Source organism: Panthera pardus, unplaced genomic scaffold (genome assembly GCF_024362965.1).
Source record: "Panthera pardus isolate Hobbes unplaced genomic scaffold, ASM2436296v1 HiC_scaffold_16, whole genome shotgun sequence".
NCBI lineage: Eukaryota > Metazoa > Chordata > Mammalia > Carnivora > Felidae > Panthera > Panthera pardus.
The window spans coordinates 93,850,109-93,872,408 of NW_026526721.1; the positions used below are offsets into that span (position 1 = coordinate 93,850,109).

Sequence of the window (22,300 nt, forward strand, 5' to 3'; positions counted from 1 at the left end):
AGCATGGTTGGGGTAAGGGCCCTTTGCTGCGTCACAGACTTAAGAGCATCTTCTCACAGTGAAAGAGACAAGGAAGCTCTCTGGGCCCTTTTTAAAAATAAGGGCACTAATGCCATTAATGAGGCTCACTCCCATGACCTAATCACTTCCTAAAGGCCTACTTCCTAATACCATCACCTTGGGGGTTCGAATGTCAACATATGAATTTTAGGGGAGGCTCAAACATTCAGACTGTATCAGGAGTTTTATTGGAAGAGAAGGCCCTTTTGTGGGGTCTTAACAGATCATAGGGATTTGAGCAGGAGAGAATGAGCAGGTGCTCAGGGGAACCAGCCAGTACAAAGACAATAGAAGGGTATGAGCCAAGGTAAATATGTCCAGGGAGAAGTGGGCTGATGGGCCTTGTCCTTCCTAGAAGAGGAGTTCTAGATGAGGCATGAGGGAAGATAGCATTAGGATGGAAGCCTAAATCTCTGCTGTGAGGTAGAGGAGGCAAGACCACAGAGACTGGATTTCATTCACTTGGCATTGAAGATGATTCAATGGCTCTGAAGCCAGTGGGATTTAATCAGAACTGTGCCTGGAGAGGACTTAATTTAGAATCAGATGTAGAGACCTGTTGGAGTTAGAAAAGATTGGATATGAGTAAAAATATAGTTTTGTATGTCAGATATTATGTATTTTTATATCTCCAGGTAAAAGGGAAAGGAAAACCTATGTTAATTCTTTGAGTTGTGAACACAGACTATACAGACTCTCTCAAGATTGGGTCTAGTTCACGTGTGAAGAGGGGATCAAGGCCCTAGAAAGAGTCCTCTCTAAGGTACGGTTTTCCTGCTCAGCTCAGCATGGAGTGTTCATGTTCCTGATGCTTCTGGGTTTCCTTCTCATTATTGTGGTTTATGTTGTTAACTTGACCATTTTCCCTCTGGCCTGCATGATAAAAATACCTATAGTTTATTGAAAACCAACTATGTTCTGGGAATTCATAGCACCTGGAAGAATTAAGTGAGGAAACTGAGGCTCCTAGAGGCTAACAACTAAAGTCACGGTCAAGCACAGTAATGATGGAGTTGGGATTAGATACCAGCCTTGTCCAGTCAGAAAACTTCTGTTTCATCTTTATACTAGTGGTAGTGAAGAGTATGAACTCCATTGTTGGGCAGCTCTGCCCTCCGGCTTGCTAAGTGCTCTTCGTCTGGTTATTAAATGTATTTGTGCCCCATTTTCCTCATGTGTAAAATGCGATTAGTCATAGTATCCACCTGGCATATTGTAAGGGCTCAACGAATAGCTCTTTTATGATCACTTTCTTTTATTATTATTTTCTATCACCAAATCCCCTTCTGTCGGCTGTAACTTCCTGGTGCTCAGAAAAAGTCTTAAATTCTGGCACACAAAAAAAGAGGAACATCTTTGAAAATCCATTCCGGTTTGTGTGTGTTGATTGGAAAACTCTAATTAGCTATCTATTTTTTCCCCCGGGACTTTCTTAACCCAGTTTCCATGTTGACACTGTGCACCCTTTTCTCCATGCCCATCCTGGTCACCATAAGCTGCTGTCTGTGCTGTACTCTGGACACTTGATGCCGGTGAAGCAAGAAGCTCTTGATGTTGCCTCACTGTCCCCCTTGCCTTGTCCGCACCAGGGAAGAACTGCCCTCCCCTCCGCTGAAGAGCTATTAGAGCTGTCCTATCTTATTTTGACCATGTGGGGCAAGGAAGAACTCAAGTCACTGATGATAGGAGATTTCTGAAGAAGTCACTCAGCAAATTTGAAATAGGCTGTTATGAAACCAGACAAGCAGGGCAAAAAAAGCCACCTACTTGCCTGCAGTTATCAGGAAGGGGGAAGACAAAGGATTCAAAGAGAACCAGTTCCCTCTGGGTTTAGTAGTCATCTAAAACTGAAAACTCCTTGCCTTGTCCTTTGTGGGTTCTTCCAGGGCTGGAACACCAGAGATATTCATTAACGAGTCACTGGTGAGGATAAGCTTTGGTGTAATTGCTCAGTTGGCCTTTCCAGGAGTTACTTCTTTCTTGCCTGGCTTTAATGAGCAGTTTTATATACAGATACAGTCTCCAGTAGTCGTAGGATTGATGTCTGGGTCTAATTTAAAATAACCTGAAGTTTTGCTGCTTATCTAAATGAATATTCACAGCAGGAATTCAAGCATGAGTTTACATTGCTAATGTCCTGCAAATCTATTTGTCCAATAACGCTGACTAATTATCCATTCATCTGCACTTGGAGGACCAGTACAAGAAGAGGAGCAGTGAAGTCTTAAAATGATCAAAATTTGAAGTTAAACCTATTGTACCTCCATGAAAATACAAATGGTATTTTTTTTTTAACCGGGAGACATTAAAACACAGGCAATGCATATGGAAATTTGATGACTTGTTAGTGATCAAAGAAAGCTCTTATTCTTTCTTTCCAGTCACTTCCCCAACCTTGGTGACTGGCAGTGAAATGAAAGCACTGTGAATAGCCAACTAGCACAGTTGACCAATGCCTCCTTTTATCTCCCAGCATTAAGATTATGTTGTCCTGTGGGAGTAGGCATCTACATGTGTAGATGATCCGCTAGGGCTCAGTCTGCCATCAGCCCCACGTTTGTGATGGAGATCATGCAAGGCTATCTGAGTGTGGTTTGTTAATGCGGTCTTCAAACTCGGTTCTTCTCTTGACGGGTGGGGTCTGCCCCCCTTTCCCTTTCAATCTGAATGGGTCTGATGACAGCTTTGTTGTATAAAGTATGGCAGAAGTGACTTCCAGTTTTTTGGGCAAAGGTTTTAAGAGACTTCAGCCTTGACTTCCTGCGTATCAGAATACTTGCTCTGGGAGCAGCCAGCTGCCATGTAAGAAGTCCGACTATTCTGAGACTGGCCTGTGGGGAAGAAGTCTAAGATACTTGTTTGGAGAGGTTGTCTGGAGAGAGGGATGCCAACCAGTGATCTCAGCAAGATGCCAGCATGTGAGGAAAAGCCTTCAGGTGATTTGAGCTTCAGATGGGAAGCAAGAGCCCCTAGAATCATGACAAATAACAAAAAGCTGTTATTTTGAGCCACTAAATTTTGAAGTCATTGGTTATCTAGCATTAGAGAACCAGAGTCAGGAGATGTTTATTCTTCACTCTCAGAGGAGAGAAGATACTTTGTCCAAAATTGTGTATTTCTACAGTCAGATGCTGAGAACCTCTTTAAACTGATGTTGGGGTTCTTTTAAGATTCCCAGTGGACCAAAGAACCCTGTATAAATTGCTGCTCTCATCTGGCTTCTGATTTCTCTTTATTTAACTTTGCCTTACCTGTTTGTTACAAAATTGTGAATATAAATTTCCGTTCTTCTGGCATGATATCCATGCAAAGCTAGTGCAAAGCACTGGCCAGAAGAAACACTGGGATGGGTGGGAAGAACCTAGAAATTGGCAGAAAGGACAGAGGAAAAATGATTAGAAGTTAGAGAAAACATGGTGTTCGTACTAAGAATGGAGAGAGAAAGAGAAAACTCCATAATCAAAACTCCTGATTATGGTTAGTTAGCATTTGGCATCCTGAATGAGAAGACAGAGTGACTAGGTGCACTGGTGTTTCTCTGAAAGCCACCAGGCACATGTGGTGTGGAGGAGATGGTAGGATGGGGTTCAATCTCAGCCTTCACCTGTCCATCGAGCTCCTCATCTTCTCAACAATGGGGGAAAGGGGGCTATGGTTTGTGTATTTTAAACAGCTTGGAGTTGAAGGCCATGTACATCTGGAGGCTACATGTGGCCCTTCTGTTCACTCAGTGGAGATACATATCAGGAGAAGAATGTTAGTGCCTTTCAGATTTAGTTTTTAACTTTTTCTTCTCAATAATGGGTGATGGTAGATTGAAGTTGTTTTGTTTCTCCAGATGGAGAAAGTGCTGGGCACTTAGGTACTGAGGATTCTAGGGCAAATTTCACCCAGGGGAACGCATGTTCCTTTTTTTCTTGATGCTTGTCTTGTTGTTGTTGTTGTTGTTGTTGTTGTTGTTGTTGCTTTAATCCCACTACGTGTTTGCTAAATTTTCAATGCGTTTTGGGTTGCGGGTGCAAGGATAAGTAAGAATCAAGTTGCTTACTGCTAATATTTGTCTTTACCCTTTCAGATTCTGGTTTTCTCAAATTTTACCCCAGAGTGTGAGCACAGAGATAAAAGCATTAATTAAATGCACAAAATGAAAATGAAAATAACTATAAAGCACAGTTTAATCCCCCTCAGGGGACACTAATATAAAAGTATATCAACATTTAGCGGTAAACAGATGGGGTAGAAACTGTCTGAGAGATGCTTCTTACTCTTATTCCATGAAATATAATTTTGAGGAAGGGGTGCTGATTGGCACTATAACAATATTTCCTAATGTTGGTACATACATGTAATGCTTTCCCATATATCAGCCTTCATCAGTTCATAGCTGAAGAAAATGAAATTTAGAGATGTTTAGTGTCCTGTTCTGCTGGTCTGGGGTTCAGCCATAGGAGAGGTAAGGGGAAGTGAAAGAGGGCTGGTATGTGTTGTCCGAGCCAGAACCTTTAACATTTCATCTCATTATGACAACCCACTGAGGTAGGTACTGTTCTCATTCTCATCTGACTATCAAAGGAACTGAGGCTCGGAGAAATTAAGTAACACAACTGAGGCAGCTGATGAGTGCCATAGCCTGGATTTGATCCATATCTGCCTGCTTTCTGATATCTTCTGCCTCCAAGAGTACAGAATGTCCATCTTCTTCTTTTTCTTTTTTTAATGTTTATTTTTGAGAGAGGGAGAGACAGCATGGGTGGGGGAGAGGCAGAGAGAGAAGGAGACACAGGATCTGAAGCAGGGTCCAGGCTCTGAGCTATCAGCACAGAGCCTGACAAGGGGCTTGAACTCATGAACCGTGAGATCATGACCTGAGCTGAAGTTGGACGCTGAACTGACTGAGCCACCCAGGCACCCCCAGCATGTCCACCTTCTGATACCAAGTAAAGGTCCTTAGTGGCAGAATGAATCTGATGGCCATTACCCAAGCCTCCATGCTGTAGGGGCCTTCCTTGACGAGTCTTGGTCCCCACCTTTGTCAAAGCTTCCCTTGGTGGCTAAATGAGCCACTGTGGTCTTTTCCCTTCATCAGAGCTAAAGCTTTCTTCATTAAATACGATCAGAAAGTTAGGGCTTTCATAAATAAATGATCCACTTTTGCAAAAACTTTCCAAATTGAATGGGGAAAAAAAACCCTCATGTAATATTTTAGTTCTCTATGTAGACTTTTCCCTCCTTTCTATTTAATGAAGAAATAGAATTTATACCAGGTACAGAACATAAATGTAATGTGAGAGATATTATGTTTACCCCTTTTTTTAGAAGAAGCTGCCACCGAGATGATTTTTATGGAAATTATATCTTGTTATGATTCCCATCATACTGTTATGATTTTCTCTTTTATCTTTAGCCTTTTATGGGCTTGGTTATATCAGGATGTGTGCTTCAGAGTAGGTGTGTCATTCACTGCGGGTTATGAAAGCTGACTCAGAACCGTAATTACTGAAGGGATTGGAGACAGGAAGCAGCCATGAGGCACCTGGACTCCTTCCTTTCTGGACTATTGATGATGCTACAGCAGATGCTCGGATGAGCCTAATGTGATAGATAGGCACAGCTCACAGCTCTTAGATTCTCATGTGTGTTCCATAGTGGGACATCCCCGTGTTTCCTCATGCATACTTAGGGAAGTCCAGCCCGTAGCCAGAGCTTCAAAACACTCGCTAGATGAAAGTTAAAAACATTAAACTCTTGGATGTTCCTGTTCCCCTGGAAAACGGAGGTATAGGCTCTGTTATTCCAGTAGAGTATTTACCCAGTGCCGATTTGCAGAGGGTAGGTGGCTGCTTCATTGCGTACCTGGCTCTCCCTGCCAGTGTGGAACAGGGGAGGGCGAATATTTGCCTCCCAGACTGTTTAAGGTGCCACAAAGCCAATGAAAATTGCTATTTCAATAATGGTGGCCAACTGTCCCCCCAGCCCCACTCCATTTTAAATGAGAGAAAATGGACCACAGCAACAAGGCGGTTTTCATTTTACAAGCAAAAGAGTTTCTAAATTTGCAACAGATAACTCTGGAAAGTTACTGGAATCTTAGCAGTACTGAAGGTCGTCTAGAGAGATGCTTGCTTTCTTTTTATGACACTCCTGCCAAGATCCTCATCATCCCCTGTGCCCACCTCCCTCCCCTTCCACACTGACTGCTGTAAGAGCCGCCCTCGTTCTCTTTTACTTGTTTCTCCCACTTTCTTTGGCTCAACAGCCATTTCTGCTTTTCCTTCCCCTCTTTTACACACTACATACCAGTGGAGATCCCCTTCCAGTCCCCATCCCCTTCTAACTCCTCCTGACCTTTCTTCTCCTGCCCACTACTGGAAGGGCCTCTTCCTGTGTTCTTCTATCTCTACCCACTTCCGCCCCCTAAACTAAGCTCAGCTGGAAGGGCCTCCTCCACTTCTGCCTTCTTCCTCCTTTCTTCTAGGTTTAGTCTTATGGGATCTATTATGATCCCTACAGCCAATTACTAAGCTTGCTATTTCAGGTATTCAGTATTGACCCAGTGAACTGAAGAATATCACACTTCCGTGTGCCTCTGTTTGCCATCTGTAAAATGGGGACATGGTCTCTTGCTCTGGCTGGTTAACTTGGGGGATCTTTTCTAGAGAGCCTTTGGACCATGTTTGCTCTCAGTATGTGGAGTGTCTGCTGCACACCGCAGAACTCTGGGTTCTTCTCAGTCCCTGATGCTGTGTTGGTCTGGCTCCAGAGCCCTGCCAGGCAACTCCTGGAATGCACACTGGCATCAGATTTCTGTCATCTAGGAAGATGGTGTAGTGGAGTAACCATAAGGCTCTGCGATTAATGAATGTCTAGTAGCAGCAGGGACCATCACCGAACCAGTAGCAAGTAGACGCTGTGCTTTTTCTTCTAGCTCTTCTTTGGTCATGGGTTATTGACAACGTAATTATTAACTCGGTTGTGCGTTGTAATCCTGGTTTTATAGGCCCACATATACCCGTCCGCCTATACTGTGGCATGAAACATAAATTATGATGAAGTTTAGGCCACACAAGAGTTTTACTAACTGCCTTTTCTCCAGCCCTTTCTTTCTTACCTCTGTAGAGCTCTGGTTCTTCTGAGGAGTCAGACAATGATTTCTTTGGCTACAGCTCAGGCTTTTCCTTAATTTCTCACTTGCCTTCCACCTGATTTGGATTTTCAGGCATGAACACGACCCTCTCTGTTAAAGTGTTTGACAACTGTGAATTTTTAATTTAAGTAGTATTTCCTAGTAGGACATCATACTCTTATTTCTAGAGAGTAAACTTGGCTAACAAATAGAGTTTTGAGATTCTCTGTCGAAATTGTGGAGGAGAAAACATCTTCTGCATTGGTTATCCATCGTGACCATTATAACCTGCTACAGGGAGTAGAATAGAGTCAGCTGCTTCACCTCTATTTTGAAATTGTTTGAATTAAGTCAGACTGCTGTCTGCTTCTATTTTGTTGCATTTTTTTGCCCTATTGGTGTTAGGGAATTCTTTGTGCATTTGCGTACTTAGTCTTTTCAAGGTATACATTGGTAAAGGAAGGGTAGAAAAATTATAAATCCTTCATGTCGTCCAAATAAGATGTCCAAGAGTCTTATTTATTTCTGAGTTATTTCGTTATCACAGAAGTATTATTGGAGTAGAAAATCAGTAACTTACTATCTGCCTGCTGCTTGAGTAGTTAAAATACTGGGTAATTTGACTAGCTGCATGATTGTTTCTTTTATTTCTTTTCTTTTTTCTTTTCTTTTCTTTTTCTTTTCTTTTCTTTTTCTTTTCTTTTCTTTTCTTTTCTTTTCTTTTCTTTTCTTTTCTTTTTAAGATTTTCTTATTTTTAACTAATGTCAACATGGGGCTCGAACCCACACAACCTCAAGATCAAGAGTCACATGCTCAACCAACTGAGCCTGGCAGGTGCCCCTACATGATTGTTTCTATTCTGTGAAATTGCTTTTACAAATCAACCAACATTTAATGAGGGATACTGATTTAAATGTTATTTACAAAGCCAAAAGAGAATGTCTCATTGCTTATCTAAAGCATCCCATCTACCAATTTTTCTTGTGATTTATTTTTAAGTTTAATTGATTAGAAGTTTTCTCTTCAGAGCTAGACTGCCGGCATTCAAATCCCACCCTTATTAATGTGTGACCTTTGACACACAGTGCTTCCTCCTTTCTCTACCTCCGTTTCCTCACCTGTAAAACGGAATAATGGCTGCACCTACCTCTATCACCTTTGCGAACTTATAAAGTCAGCTTTATTGAGTTTCAAGTCAGACCATTCTGAGGACCATTCTTTCTGCCTTAACTATTTCAAAAGAAGATGCTACATTTCAAATTTATAATTACTGAGTTAAAGGTTTGAATTGAGTCAGTGTGTTCCTGGCTTGGCAGAGAGGAAATACTATCTAGAGTGAGAAGAAAAAACTGCCAGAGCCTGGCAACCAAAAGTTCTGGTTTCTACCCCAAGTTCTGTCAATTATGAGCTTGGAAAAATTGCTTAACTACTCTAAGCCTTTGACTCCCTGCCTGTGAAAATGGGGGAAATACTCTTTTCCTTGCCAAACTCACAGGACTCTTAAGAGATTTAATTAGCATAATCAATGAGAGAATATATATGAACTTAAAAAAAATAAACTGCGTTCTGTGAAGTCGGTTTGACTGAAAGCTGGCAGGGATTCTAGATTCCTCAAATTTTCTTTAGATCAGTTTTTTTTTTTTAACTCAAGGCACAACTATTTTTAGTAACAGCCAAACATTTGTAAGATCAGATTGCTGATGATTTCTTAACGAATGTGTTATGAAAATTCATTAAATTAATTAACTGATGAAAATTAGTTGCAGTGATGGGAAAAAAGTTGGCAAGTTTTAGTTTCAATTCTTTTTACTTATTGCTTCCGGTGGTTCTCAGTCAGGGGTAGAGGTTTCTGGAAATGTAGGGTGCTGGGGCAGGCATTTTTGGTTGTCACAATAAATGAGGAGTCAGAATGGCATTCGGTGGGCAGGGACGAGGGATGCTAAACCCTTTGCAATGAGCAGAGCAGCCTAGCTTAACAAAGAATTACTGTACTCAGGGGGCGCCTGGGTGGCTCAGTCAGTTAAGCCTCCAACTCTTCGTTCCAGCTCAGGTCATAATCCCCCAGCTCGTGAGTTTGAGCCCCGCATCAGGCTCGGTGCTGCCAGTGCAGACCCTGCTTGGGGTTCTCTCTCTTTCTCTCTCTCTGTTCCTCCCCTGCTCACACACTCTCTCTCTTTCTCAAAATAAATAAATAAATTTTTTTTTAAAGAATTACTCTGCGCACAATTCTAATAGTGCCCCCATGAAAAACAACTTGTTACTAGATTTCTATACACGCACATAGGTTATACTATGGGTACATAGCCACTATTACTTGTATAGAAAACAAGTGGCTATATTTCATGTTTTGATAAATTGGAAATGCTTCTTCCCACTTCTTTTCTACATCGATTTCATTTTCAAGGCTGTAGCCAGGTCCTGTGACCTTTTGTCATTGATTCTCTGTAGATGTGTGTGATATAGAAAGCCAGGTGTAGGTCAAGAGTTGTTGCTGTGAAAAACCAGAACAAGTAACACCTCTCACTGGCCATCAATTTCATAGGATGCAACATTCTTTTTTATTTTTTTGGTCTTTAGTGTTTGTTTTCTTTTTATTTATTTTTTGAATAGGTAATACGTGGACATGGCTCAAAAGTTAAAGCAACATAAAAGGTGTACCTTCAAAAGTCTCATTCCAGGGGCTCCTGGGTAGCTCAGTCGGTTAAGTGTCTGACTTTGGCTCAGGTCATGATCTCATGGTTCATGGGTTCAAGCCCCGTGTAGGGCTCTGTGCTGACAGCTCAAAGCCTGGAGCCTGCTTTGGATTCTGTGTCTCCCTCTCTCTCTACCCTTCCCCTGCTCTTGCTTTGTCTCTCTCTCCCAAAAATAAACATTTAAAAAAGCCTCACTCTTGTGCTTGTCCTAATCTATTCATGTCCCTCTGCCTCCTGTAAGTAGCCATTTTCATGAATTTCTTACCAGGCTTCTCTTGTTTCTTTATGTCAGGAATGGGTATAGATAGTAATGCCCTCCCTTTTGTAATGCAAAGCTCTTGTGTGTCTGATTGGTATCTCATGTACTCATCGTCGCCAGTGTATCCCTACACTCTTGCCCTGTGTATGAACTTCCCTCTCACCATATATTTAGCTGCAGCAGGTATTCCGCTTGGAGTCATTTCTCCTGGAGCCTCTGATCACTCCGGGTGGACAGCCTGTGCCCTTGGCCAATCCTGGGCTTCCCTTCACTGCCATCCTTTGCCTCTCTGAGTCAGATCTTGCCTGACTTGTAAAGAGAGTATTATAGGCATTGTTCACTGTATTGCTGTCAATATATAAAGGAAGAAATGTTTATATTTCAGTAACAACATTACCGGCATTTTCCCTTACTACTGGAAACTGTGAGTTATGGTGTGGGTCCTGTTCTTCTCTTTGCATTCACTGCTAGGTGATTCACAGCCAAATTTTATGCCCACCACTGGCATCAAGAAAAAGGACTGGTTAGCATGTCCTTTCACTTCCATTGGGCAACAAGTGTATATTCCCCTACCCTTTAGTTTTCTTTACACTGATTGCCTCACTTTCTTTTCTTAATTTAGTTCTGTATGTGTCTTTGACAACCTCCACAAATGCTTTTAAAATGAGGTGGGGGCAGCAATAACGGAATACACAGGCCCAGCCTCACGTGGACTTTCTAAAAACAGCATTATTTACCATTCAATTTTTAAAATCTTTTGTGCTGCCATATTCATGGTAGAAATGGTACCAGTTATCTTTAGTCATTATCACAAGAATGCTGAACCACTAACTATTCAAAAGTAAGTATAAATGGAAACCTACACAAATACATGGTCATTAACATCTCTTGTTTGAAGGGTTTAACACCCCACATAGTTTGTGAATTTTCCTGTTAATTGACAAGTAACTGCTGACTTACATTTTACAGGTCCCTAAGAAACAGGGATCCCTATGCCTGGTTCCAGGAGTAAATAACAACAGCAGTAGCAGCAATGACAATAACAGCTAGCATTTATTGAACTCTTGTTTTGTGTGAGACACTGGGCTACATTTAAATGCATTATGTAATTCTTCCAACAGCCCTATGAAGTTGATATGAAATTGCTTCTTTGCTCTTTTATGTCAATTCCCCATGGAGCCCCACATTTAGATTCATCTGACCATCTCCTTCTCATTGGGCCTTTGCATTGCTGAGCCCTCCTGGGGAAAACACTTCCATGGTGTTTATTAGTGCCCCTGGACATTCTGTAAGATGGCTGTTCCTGCTTCCTGCTCCCAGATGCCTTGCTCTGAGCCATACCCGGGGGCCATGCTAAGACTTCACTGCTCCGCTCACCTCCTGCCTTCTTTCTCTACCTGACCTACGTCTTGTGTTGACAGAACTTTGAACTCTTTCTTCCTTCAATTTCCTGCCCTTACACCTATGGACATGTTTCCCTCAGAACTCACCCTCTCCTCTTTCCCCATCAGTGTGCATCAGAATCACATCAGAACTTTAGAAAATTATCAGCTTGCTCCCCGTCGTTTAAGAGGATAGTACAGCAGGTGGGGTCCAGCTGTGTGGGGGTTGTAAAATCTTCTCAGGAGATTCTGATGGGCTCCCTGGGTAAGAATCACTGGGTTGAGCCCTGGAAAACAAAGTGCCTCTTTTGCTCAAGAGTGATCTCTCACTAGGCTCTGGTTCTTAGCCCCCCTTTTTTTTTTCTTTTAGGGCTAGACCTGCTCCACCATTATTCCCTTTTGTCTTGAATATTCCTTGGTCTTCCTTTCTTTGCTTCCTCACTGTAGCTTCAAACACAGATTTGGATTCTTCTCTTGATCTTGTGATCACTGGCCTATGTTTCTCCTGCCATTCTTAGACAAGCCTCATAAAGAATAGTTCATAGTTTTTGCCCTATGTGATGCAGACTTTGGTTCTGCCCAAATCGCTCTGGTAAAGATCATCAGTGCTCACTAGAAGCCAAATCCAAAGGGTGCTTTTAGGCTCTGTCTCATCTCAGCTTCTTCGAGGCATATGATGCTCAGGAGACTCTTCCGTTGCCTTCTTTGACACCATCCACTCCTTCTGTTCATCAATCTCTTCCACATCCTGGGTGTTTCTACAAATTTTTTTCAGCAACACTGGGAATAAAATAGAATTTTACTTGTTTTTAGAAAACAGAGTAGTAGGAGAGTATAGATGGAGAAGAAATGTCTTCCTGGCAGTGATCTGAATCTAGCATTTTCTCTGAGGAAAATGAGAACTTCAAGGGAAGAATTTGGTGTGATTTCTTAAAACCTCTATATATCTCTAAATATGAAACTAAAAGCAAACTTATAATTTTAAGTCTTTGGTTTAGTCCGAAGATGGAAAGTGAGCTGTGGGTCCAGAGTATGGTTTCCACCAATTCAAGAAAACCTGTCAATACTTGGATCCACTTTTGAGTCTGGTAAGCTTACCGGAAGCTAAGTCAGAACTTGGCCATCCTTGTGTACATATTCCTGGGAGAGCTTTACTATTTACGTATCCTGTGGCACTGACAACGGACCTATTTCCAGAACCTGACTGGACAATTATGTGCTCCCCAGAGCAGGACAACCCATCAATCAGCATTCTTCACTTCCTTCTGCTTTCTTTTTTTTTCTTCATTCTATCTTACCTCAACTCCCCCACTTCATGCAAAAGTAAAGCATGCTTGGTATAGGAAACATGGAAAATACTGAAGAAGAATGGAGAACACAGCAAAGTTTATTATCACCTGTTACTCCATCATTCAGATATAGACACCACTAAACATGTTAGTACATTTCCTCTCAGTCTTCTTAATGCAGACATTCATATACAGGTTTCTATTAATTAAATTGGATAAAACTGTATGTAGTATTGTTTATTCTGTACTTTCTGGCAGTGATCTTTATTCTGTCATGAAAAATTCTTATCAACATGATTTTTTTAATGGCTGCCTAGTATTCTAACATTGAGATGTTCATAATTTATTTAACCAGTCCCCTGTTGTTGAACATTTAGGCCATTTCCAATTTGTGCTCTTATAAATAATGCTACATTTAATAATCTTGAACATAATTGCTCATGCATTGCTGATTATTTCTTTAGGACATATTTCTAGATGCTGAATGTTGCTGGATTTCAGAGTGAGACCAGCACTCTTGTGATTGATTGGCCTCCAGCTAAACCAGCCTCCAAGAGGGAGGGAGGCTCAGGGGCCGAGGGAATTTGCCTACTGCTGTTCACATCTGCTTGAGATCTTCTAGATTGCATGCTGGCTTTCAGAAGGAGGCTTTAAAGAATTTCTTTAGGAATCCATAAATGGCAAGCACTGCCACAAGTGAAATTGAACACATACGCTTCAGAATAAATCCCTATTGGCTAGAGACTGGTTTTGAATTCTCTCTTCTCTGCATGTTTTGGATGAGTTCTAAATTATTTCAGAGAACAGCAGCGGAGCACCTACTATTTGTCAGGCACTCTGCTTACTTCCGGGGATACAGATGAAAATAAGCCCTCAATGGGTTGACTTGCGGTGTAGGAGGCAGATAGGGAGAAGGTTTATGTGGGTGAGAATTGCCCTAAGGGCACAGAAAAGAGTCTCCAATTCTTCAGGCTAAGGGCTGCACAGATGATGTCTGAGTGGAATCTTGAAGAACAAGAACTATCTATTTATTTATGTTTATGTATTTATCTTGAGAGAGAGTGCGTGCTTGTGGAGGGGAGAAGTGGGAAGGGACAGAGAGAGAGAGGGAGAGAGAATCCCCAGCAAGCTCTGCACTGTCAGCGCAAAGCCCCATGCAGGGCTCGACCCCACGAACCGCGAATCACGACCTGAGCCGAAGTCAAAAGTCGAGTTGTACACTTAATCCACTGAGCCACCCAGGCGACCCAGAACTATTTATTTTTGCAGAGAAGTGAGGGTGTTCTGTGAGGAGGGAATGACATGTGCAGAATCTTGGAGTTGTGATGGTGACTTGACAAGTCCAGGAAATCATGGAAACCTTCCCATAAGTGGTGTCTGGGCAGAACTTCCTAACCTCAGTGCCACACAAGGTAACACATCTGCATAGACAGTGACTCTGTCAGTCCTAGGGCCTGAATCCCTAGGCCCTGGGCAGGTTCATCCTTTACCTCATTGTGCCATATGAAAAAGGTAACACTGGTTTGGGCACATGGCAGAAGGATAATGGCCAAGAAGGTGGAAAGTTGGGCTGGGTGCAGGTTGTGAAGGTCTGTGTGGGCCCTGCAACGGGGAATCTGGATTCCGTCATCAGCTATTTAGGGACAGTGCTTCTATTACAGACTACTGTGCAAGGAGAAGATATAGGTCCTCGAGTTGCATACAGAGACACATGCAGCTGGCTTACAATTTTGCAATCTTAACAATTCCACAGTATGCATTCTTTCCCCCTAGATAACAATTTGATGCTATTAGCTCTGCACACTGACCTGTTTCACACCTCTTTGGGGAAAATACAGCAATGTTGGAATTACACAGTGGAAACTTGCAGTCGTGAAGTGTGTTTTGAGCTGGCACAAGGTGACAGTCTAAGGAGGACTGATTTGAAAAGTGCTAATAGTAAAGCATCAGTTATTTTGGTGTCTCCAAAAGTTCTGTGCTATTTACTGTGACTGGTGTGAAAAGAATCAGTAAATGAGAAAATTGTGTTTGGGCCAACATCAATTCAGCCTCCACGTATTGCCACTGTATTTTCTCCTTCCAGCACTTCCAGCTCTACACATATCACTTCATCTCTAAGATCTAAGAATTCTGCAGCAGCAAGGTTAAGAAAAAAAAATGTTAGGATGCCTAAAGAGGTATTAGGACACGCTTTGCTTTACTATTTTTGTGTCTTGTAAATGTTGTAGATCTTGACCATAGAACTAAGCAGAAAAGAAAAAAAAAAGTGTTTATGTTGTGTTACAGGAATAGTTTCATTGAGAAGTTACATACTGATGTCTCATGTGTATGGATTGTCTGAATGTATTTGGATTTTAAGAAAGTATACAAGCCTTTGCGTATGTATTTTCTATGAAATATAAATGTATTACAGTGATATTTCTGTTTCAAATGTAAATACAGTTTTTAAATATATTATCATTTTGCAAGTCCATTTGTTTGCAAGGAGTAGTTAATTTTTTTTTAATTCTTTTAAACTCAAGTGTAGTTGACACCAGGAGGAATTTTATTTTATTTTCTCTTTGTTCTTAACTAATGGGACTTCAAGATTAGGGGGACATAGGGTTCACATGAGTAGCTGAACAGTGAGCATATTTTCCTGCCAGTTACCATGGGGTATTTAGGAACCTTGTTTCCTGAAGCCCACCCCACATTTTTCTGAGCAATGGTATAACATGAGTCAGAGACACTCAGAAATACCATATTAAAATTCAGAGACATTTCTGTGTTGTCCAACTTCTTAACCCCCTCCGCATACTAACAGAAAGGTAAGTAATATACTTTTTGGTCTGTCACCTCTCTCTGTCCATCAATCCAGCCATGACTAATAACAGCGGAGTTCGGCAGACCGTGGAAAACAAGGCAGGCATTCAGTAGGAAAATCACAGACAGATGCCCTTAGCACTCTTGTATCGAAGGCTTTAGAGACTGACACGTCAGACCTGCAGTGATTCGTGGGGGTGTGAATAGACTTACCAGATGTCACATTTCAGAGGTTCTCAGATGAAGTTTCCTTTCCTTAATCTCTTTCTTGCCACCCCTTGCCCACTTTCTGGTCATCTTGTGCTATCGACATATTCCTGGCAATTCAGACTCTTGGTGGGAAGCAGGTTTATCTTAATTTTTATAAACATACTTGCTGGAAAGTAAGTCTGAAAAAACAGCCTATGCCTAATGGATTGATATTTCTTTAAGTCTTCCGTATTGGTCTATTTATATATTCTACCTTTAATGATATCATCATTGGAATTACAATCCACAAAAATAATGGATTGAGTCTAAAGAAAAATGTTTTAAAAATGGCCTTCTGAAAGTCAAATTAGTCAATCAACAATGGTCAGGAAATGGGGACACCTTGATTCTATTAAGTCTTCTTTTCTTCTTGCTACTGGCTGTCTTTAACAGCTAGAAAATTTCAATTCTTATAAGATGGTATCTGCCCATCTATGAATAATTGATATGTAACTATTTATAAGGTAGATGAGGAGTTGCCCTGGCACTGAGGGTCTACCTGTGGTGGAATTGGTTGGTCTAGCATCGTAAGTCATTAATAAAATTTTATCTTTTTGTCTTCTGAGAATCAGCATAAAAGCTCTTGAACCCAGTTCTTCAAAAGTTTAAACAGAGTTACCATATGACTGGGAAGTTCCATTCTTAGGTATTATATGCCCAAGAGAAGTGAAAACATACATCTATTCAAAAGTTGTACATGAGTGCGAGCAGCATTATCCATAATAGCCAAAAGGTGGAAACCCAGATGTCCATGAGTTGGTGAGTGGATAAACAAAATTGGTATCTCCATGTAATAGAATATTATTCTGCCACAAAAAGGAATGAAATACTGATACATGCCACGACATGGCTGGACCTTGAAAACATTATGCTAAGTAAAAGAAGCCTGTCACGAAAGGTCACATATTGGATGATTTCATTCATATGGAATGTCCACAACAGGAGAACGTGCAGGGGCAGAAAGTAGATTAGTGGTTGCTTAGAACTGAGGGTGGGGAGATGAGGGGATAGGGGGTGGTAGCCAAAAGGTATAGGGTTTCTTTTTGCAGTGGTGAAAATAGTCTAAAATTTACCACAGTGATGGTTGCACATATCTGAATATACGACAAACCAGTGAATTGTATATGTTAAATGGTGCTTTATGGTTTGCGAATTATATCTTAATCAAGTTGTTTTTAAAAAAACAAGAAATGGTAAATGTGAGAAACATAATGTTAAAGGTAGCAGTTGCCCTGGGAAGTGGGAGGGAGGGTTTACCAGGGAGGGGCATGGGGCATCCAGATGATTTCAGAGATGGTGGTAATGTTCTGTTTCCTAAGCTGGGTGGTGAGTACATGGATATTCACTGTGTTTAATTTATTATAATTTTTATATAAACTGCACACATATATCATAAGCACTCTTGGTATCTATGATGTATTTCATGAATAAAAAGAAATCTGTGATCCAAAAAAAAAAAAAAAGCTAATGAATCATGGAAACAATCTCTTTTCAGTATCTAATTTTTAAAAATCAAATGTCATTCCATGGATACTTATTGCTTTGTCTCATTATCATCATTACTATCACCAATTTTCCAGTATCTCTTGAGTGCCTGTGTACATCCCGAGTGCTCTATGCAATATAAAGGAGCATATAACATGGTCTCTGTGTTTGGAGAAGGGATATTAGTAAGAGTTGTAATAATTGTGATCATTCATTAGGGGCCTGTTAAATGCCAAGCACTGTTGGAGGTGATTTATGTGCAATCTTTTAAAATTTAATTCCTATAATGACACTGTGATATGTGTATGATAATTCCGATTTTACTGATGACAAAACTAAGGCTTGGGGCAATTACATGTTCAGAATCACAGAGCGAGTTAGTAAGGGATAGATTTAGAATTTCAACCCAGAATTTCATATCACAGTCTATACTCTTCCTGACCATGTCATGTTAGCATTTGCTTTACCAGTATTTTGTGAAGTTCTAAAACCCATGCCCCCTTTGATAAACTTTATAAAAAGATCCTATCGTCTCTTCAATTGAGAATCACGCTCTTTATCTTTCATTATCTGCTAAGATCACTTTATCAAGCCGTATATTCTTCAGTTTGTAATGAGCAGAGTATTTGTTTTCCAGGTATAAAATTACACTGGATATGCATTTTCAAATGACATATTTCCTCTGGAGTTTGGACATGCTCTCCCCTCAACACACAACCTTGAGAATCTTGAGAGCTAGGCTGTTTTGCCAATCTGAGAATCCATTTTCAAAAACAGTGTTGGATCAATGCTAGCTGAGCAGCATAGCAGGTAGCTTTCACTGGAATATAAATAACAGAATTGTAGATAGAAGGGCACTTAGAGACCATCAGTATAGGAGTGTCATTTTTCAGACAAGGGGGACCTGAGCTTTAGAGTAACCAAGAAGACAATGAAACCCTATCCGATCGCTGATGACCTCTAAAAGTCATGAACTTTGTGAATTTGTGAGTCATCTCATGAACCAAAGAAGAGAAATGTCATGAGCTTTGTTCACCCATCTGTTCATTAATTATGCTCTGATCTCCAACTCCATGCTGGGCTGTGTCCCAGTGTCCCAAGGGCTTTGCATTAGAAACGTGCAGGATGTAGTCTACCTTTGCAGAAGTCATGGTCTTTTGGAGGATAGAGGTAAAGAGGCCCAAATTAGAGTGATAATACTATAAAATATAGGTGGGACATCTGTTTCAACCTTGGTGGGGGAGTTACGATGTCAGAGAAAGAGATTTCCAGTAGTCAATACTTGAGATGAATCCCAAAAATTAACATGGAGTTGAGAGAAATGTGGTATATTAAGAGAAGTGCTCATCATTTGGCAGAAGGCACAAGGAGATGATGCTGAGAAAGTAGTCCTGGGACATGTCATGAACGCCTCTCACTCCCTCCTTACCCACAGGTAAAGGGAATTCATTAGCTCATTCAAAACAGGGGGAAGGGTGACATGATCAGATTTGCTGTAGAGATTTCTCTGGTAGCACTATCCAAGGATGCACTGGGGAGGAAAGGACAAAGTCAAGGGGAAAGATGGTTTTTCTCAGTTGAGAAGTATGAAGCAGTCCCTGTGTGGCACACATAATCAATTGTAACATGCTATTTTATGTACCAAAAGAAGGAAACTGGTATCTTAATTTTCAGCTGTATCTCAATTCCAGAAATGTTAAAATATGGAAAAAAATGTGTATTTTAGAATTGCTGAAATGCAGTTGTCAAAGAATGAGTGCATGAATCTTTTCTGCTGTTTCCTGTGTAGACTTTGAAGGGAATAAATACCTGAGAAATGAACATTACACTCGATTTCTAAGTTGTGCGGCTTCCCTTAGTTAACACTTCACTCAGTTGAGATTACGAAAGAAGCGACTGATTGTTTTCCTTGAACACTTGTTCTTTTGTGGGTGTAACGATCCCTCTCCATAGAATTTTTGGGAAAAAAGATTTCAGAAGTGGCTGAATCAGGAAGCTGCTCTATGGGGGTGACATTATTCTATTTAGATTTCAGGTGAAAGTGTGGAGGCTGTGTTTGTGGACCTAATGCTGACCCCCTGTGGGACCATGCTGTAACTCAAGAGGCGGGGTTTAAAAAACTCAGTGCTAAAGTCGGGGCTTGATTGAAAAGAAATACCCCGGGATAATTTACAGTTCTGCCCTCGGGGGCACTCCTGAAGGGAAATTGCTGTTTGCCTGCTTAGTTTACGTGTCTGGTGATTGCTCTCTCCTGCTGCAGCTGGGTATTTCCTGATCCTCAGGCCTGCCTTGTCTGTTCTTCCCCCACATTTGCTCAGTGGGATTCCAGCCAGGAATGTCTAAGAGACAAGGGCAGCTGGGTCTGCTCTGACCTCGAGATTGCATTTTGCTGCTGCGGCTGTTTTGCTTCAGTTCACACCATTTGGGGGCACTTCTACAGGCAGAATGCAGCGAGGACTGCCAAACTTAGATATATTCTTCACATTCTCCATGTGTTTGTACTTGTGTAATGAACAGGGTGCCCTGAACTAGGAGAGAGGGTTGAAAGGGCTGTCTGCCCTTAGACACACCAAAAAAGTGTCCCTCTTAGGGTGGTTCTTAGAAATGTGACTTATATGGGCATGTCACATTGTGTCGAAGGGAGAAAGCCATTGTCTTTGTTGCAAAATAAGATAGAAACAGACTAGGATGGTTATTTTTGTGCCTGGTAAAATGGTTGGAAGTTTCCTTTCTTTCTTTTTTTAAATTTTTTATTAATGCTTATTTATTTTTGAGAGAGAGAGAGCGAGCGAGCAAGCAGGGGAAGGACAGAGAGAGAGGTAGACAGAATCCGAAGCGGGCTCCAGGCTCTGAACTGTCAGCACAGAGCCCGACCCAGGGCTTCAACTCACAAACAGTGAGATTGTGACCTGAACCAAAGTTGGACGCTCAACCAACTGTCTTCATAGACAAAAGAATGCATTTGAAAGGTCCTTGTGTATGATAATTGATTTTTTTTTTTTTTATACGTACAAGTTAGAATCAAGACTGATGGTCTTTGGGCAGATCAAGGATGTGCAGTTTTCATACGCTGAATTGCTGCATGTTCATTACGTCACTATGCCTTTCTCTCAGGTGGGACCCTAAGATTTTTGGGATTTCTGTCATTAGCTTTTGTCTGGTTGTGTTGACTCCAGGCCTCCTCCCCTTTCTCATAGCCACCAGTTTCGCTATTGTGACAATTTAGAGAACTGTGGATGCTAGAACTTGCTTGAAACACCCAGCTGTCCATCAGTCTCTTCATGTATCCTTTGCCCTGCCCCTGTCCTGACCTTCCCTGCCCAATTTTTAGTCCTTGTGCTGTGGGACTCCTACCATTTACATTTGTGTAAATGCCACTTTTCAACATCTGGGCACAAACTTAGGTCCCTAAACAAAATATTCCTTTTTTTCTTACCTATTAGAAATAATTTCTCCCTTCTCTGAACTGCCAAGGCTTCATTTGTGCTTGTTTGGGTGCTTAAGTATTTGTTAACTTGTGTCGCAGATACAGGCATTAATTTTTCCTAAAACCCAGACATTCTGCTTAAGAAGCTACCTGGGGCAGATTGGTTTCCCTCCCTCCCTCCCTCCCTCCCTTCCTTCCTTCCTTCCTTCCTTCCAAGAAAAATGATAGTATGTTACATGTCAACAGCAAAGCAATTTTTTAAAGTGTGGCTAAAACAGTTAAAATACCAATGAGTAAGCTCTTTCATTAGGATATAAAATGCTAAAACCTTAGTTTCCTGATCACTAAGGATTCTGCAGCTAGCAGTATCCCAGCTACACTGTCTTTGTTGGCTGAATTTGGCACTTTGCAAAATGATCTACACATCCTTCTGCTGTTCTGCCAGCTGTTTTGAGTGTAACTTGAAGCTTTTCTCTCACATTGTGTTTTGTTTAAAATGTTGTTTTGAGCTTTGGAATGAAATATATGTTTTTTCTGTGTACACACTGACCAGATACTGTTCTATTGAGAGATGGGTACAGTTTTTGCAGCTTTAGAATTAAAAACCTAGAGGCATTCTGGGAAACTGTGAAGGGGGCAGGTGTTCTTGCTTAGTGGTTTTCTCCCTCTACTCATACTCCTTAAGCTCATTGAGGGCAGGGCCCACACCTGATTGATCTTTGTGTTCTCTGTAAAACCCTGGTAGTTGCTTAACATTTTTTCAAATGAGTTAGTCGATTTTGTGAGGACTTGAAAGGAGGTTTTGAGCTGTTACTTTGTTAGAATTTTAGTCAGTCTTCAGCAATTATAGAGTATAGGGAACTTCTAGGTCTTGAAGTTCTTTTCTCAGTCATTTGGCAGGTTTATCCTGCTATCTGTTACAGTTTTTTCAAAGTCTTGTCCCCCCCATGTTATGGCCTTATATACAGTCACTAAAAAATTTTGGCCTATAAGTATCTTGTGCTAAAAAATAGAAATAGATATTTGTTTGTTTTGTTTTCTTTTTAATTTGAGAGAGAGAGAGAGAGAGTGAGAGAGCAAGGGAGAGGGGCAGAGGGTGAGAGAGAATCTTAAGCAGGCTGCATGCTCGGCATGGAGCCCAACAAAGGGCTCACTCCCACGACTTGAGCTGAAACCAAGAGTTGGATGCTTAACTGACTGGACCACCCAAGCTCTTTCCATCAGTTGACTGATTATGGTTATTGTTATACACAAATACCCCTTCCCATAATGCACGCAGAGATGATATAAAACAAAGAAAAATACTTTGTCCTTAGGACTGAGAGTCTAGGTGGGAGGTAAGTCATCCCAGCCAGAATGGTCTGTGTGGGGTGGGTCTTAGAGATGCTGGATGCATTCCATATAAAAATGTGGATTAGGAGTGGGAGGGCTCCTTGACTTTTCTCCAGTGTCAGGTAAGTAGTAACTCAGAGGTTGTTCTTCCCTTATGAAATGGAGGTGAGTGTACTGCCATTCGAGCTCATGTTGAAG

General features: G+C 41.2%; 1 protein-coding gene and 1 long non-coding RNA gene across 9 annotated transcripts in view; one reads left to right on the top strand and one right to left on the bottom strand.

Annotated features, from left to right (window-relative positions):
* The window catches only part of TNIK (TRAF2 and NCK interacting kinase), a 396,523-nt gene that overhangs the window by 41,212 nt on the left and 333,011 nt on the right, over window positions 1–22,300 (top strand). The gene's annotated exons all lie outside the window — the stretch shown is intronic.
* LOC109275128 (uncharacterized) lies at window positions 1,296–4,518 on the bottom strand. The gene is made up of 3 exons (XR_002083977.2): window positions 4,404–4,518; window positions 3,312–3,421; window positions 1,296–3,029 (listed from the first exon to the last, which is right to left on the bottom strand). It is a non-coding gene; the product is annotated as an uncharacterized LOC109275128 (long non-coding RNA).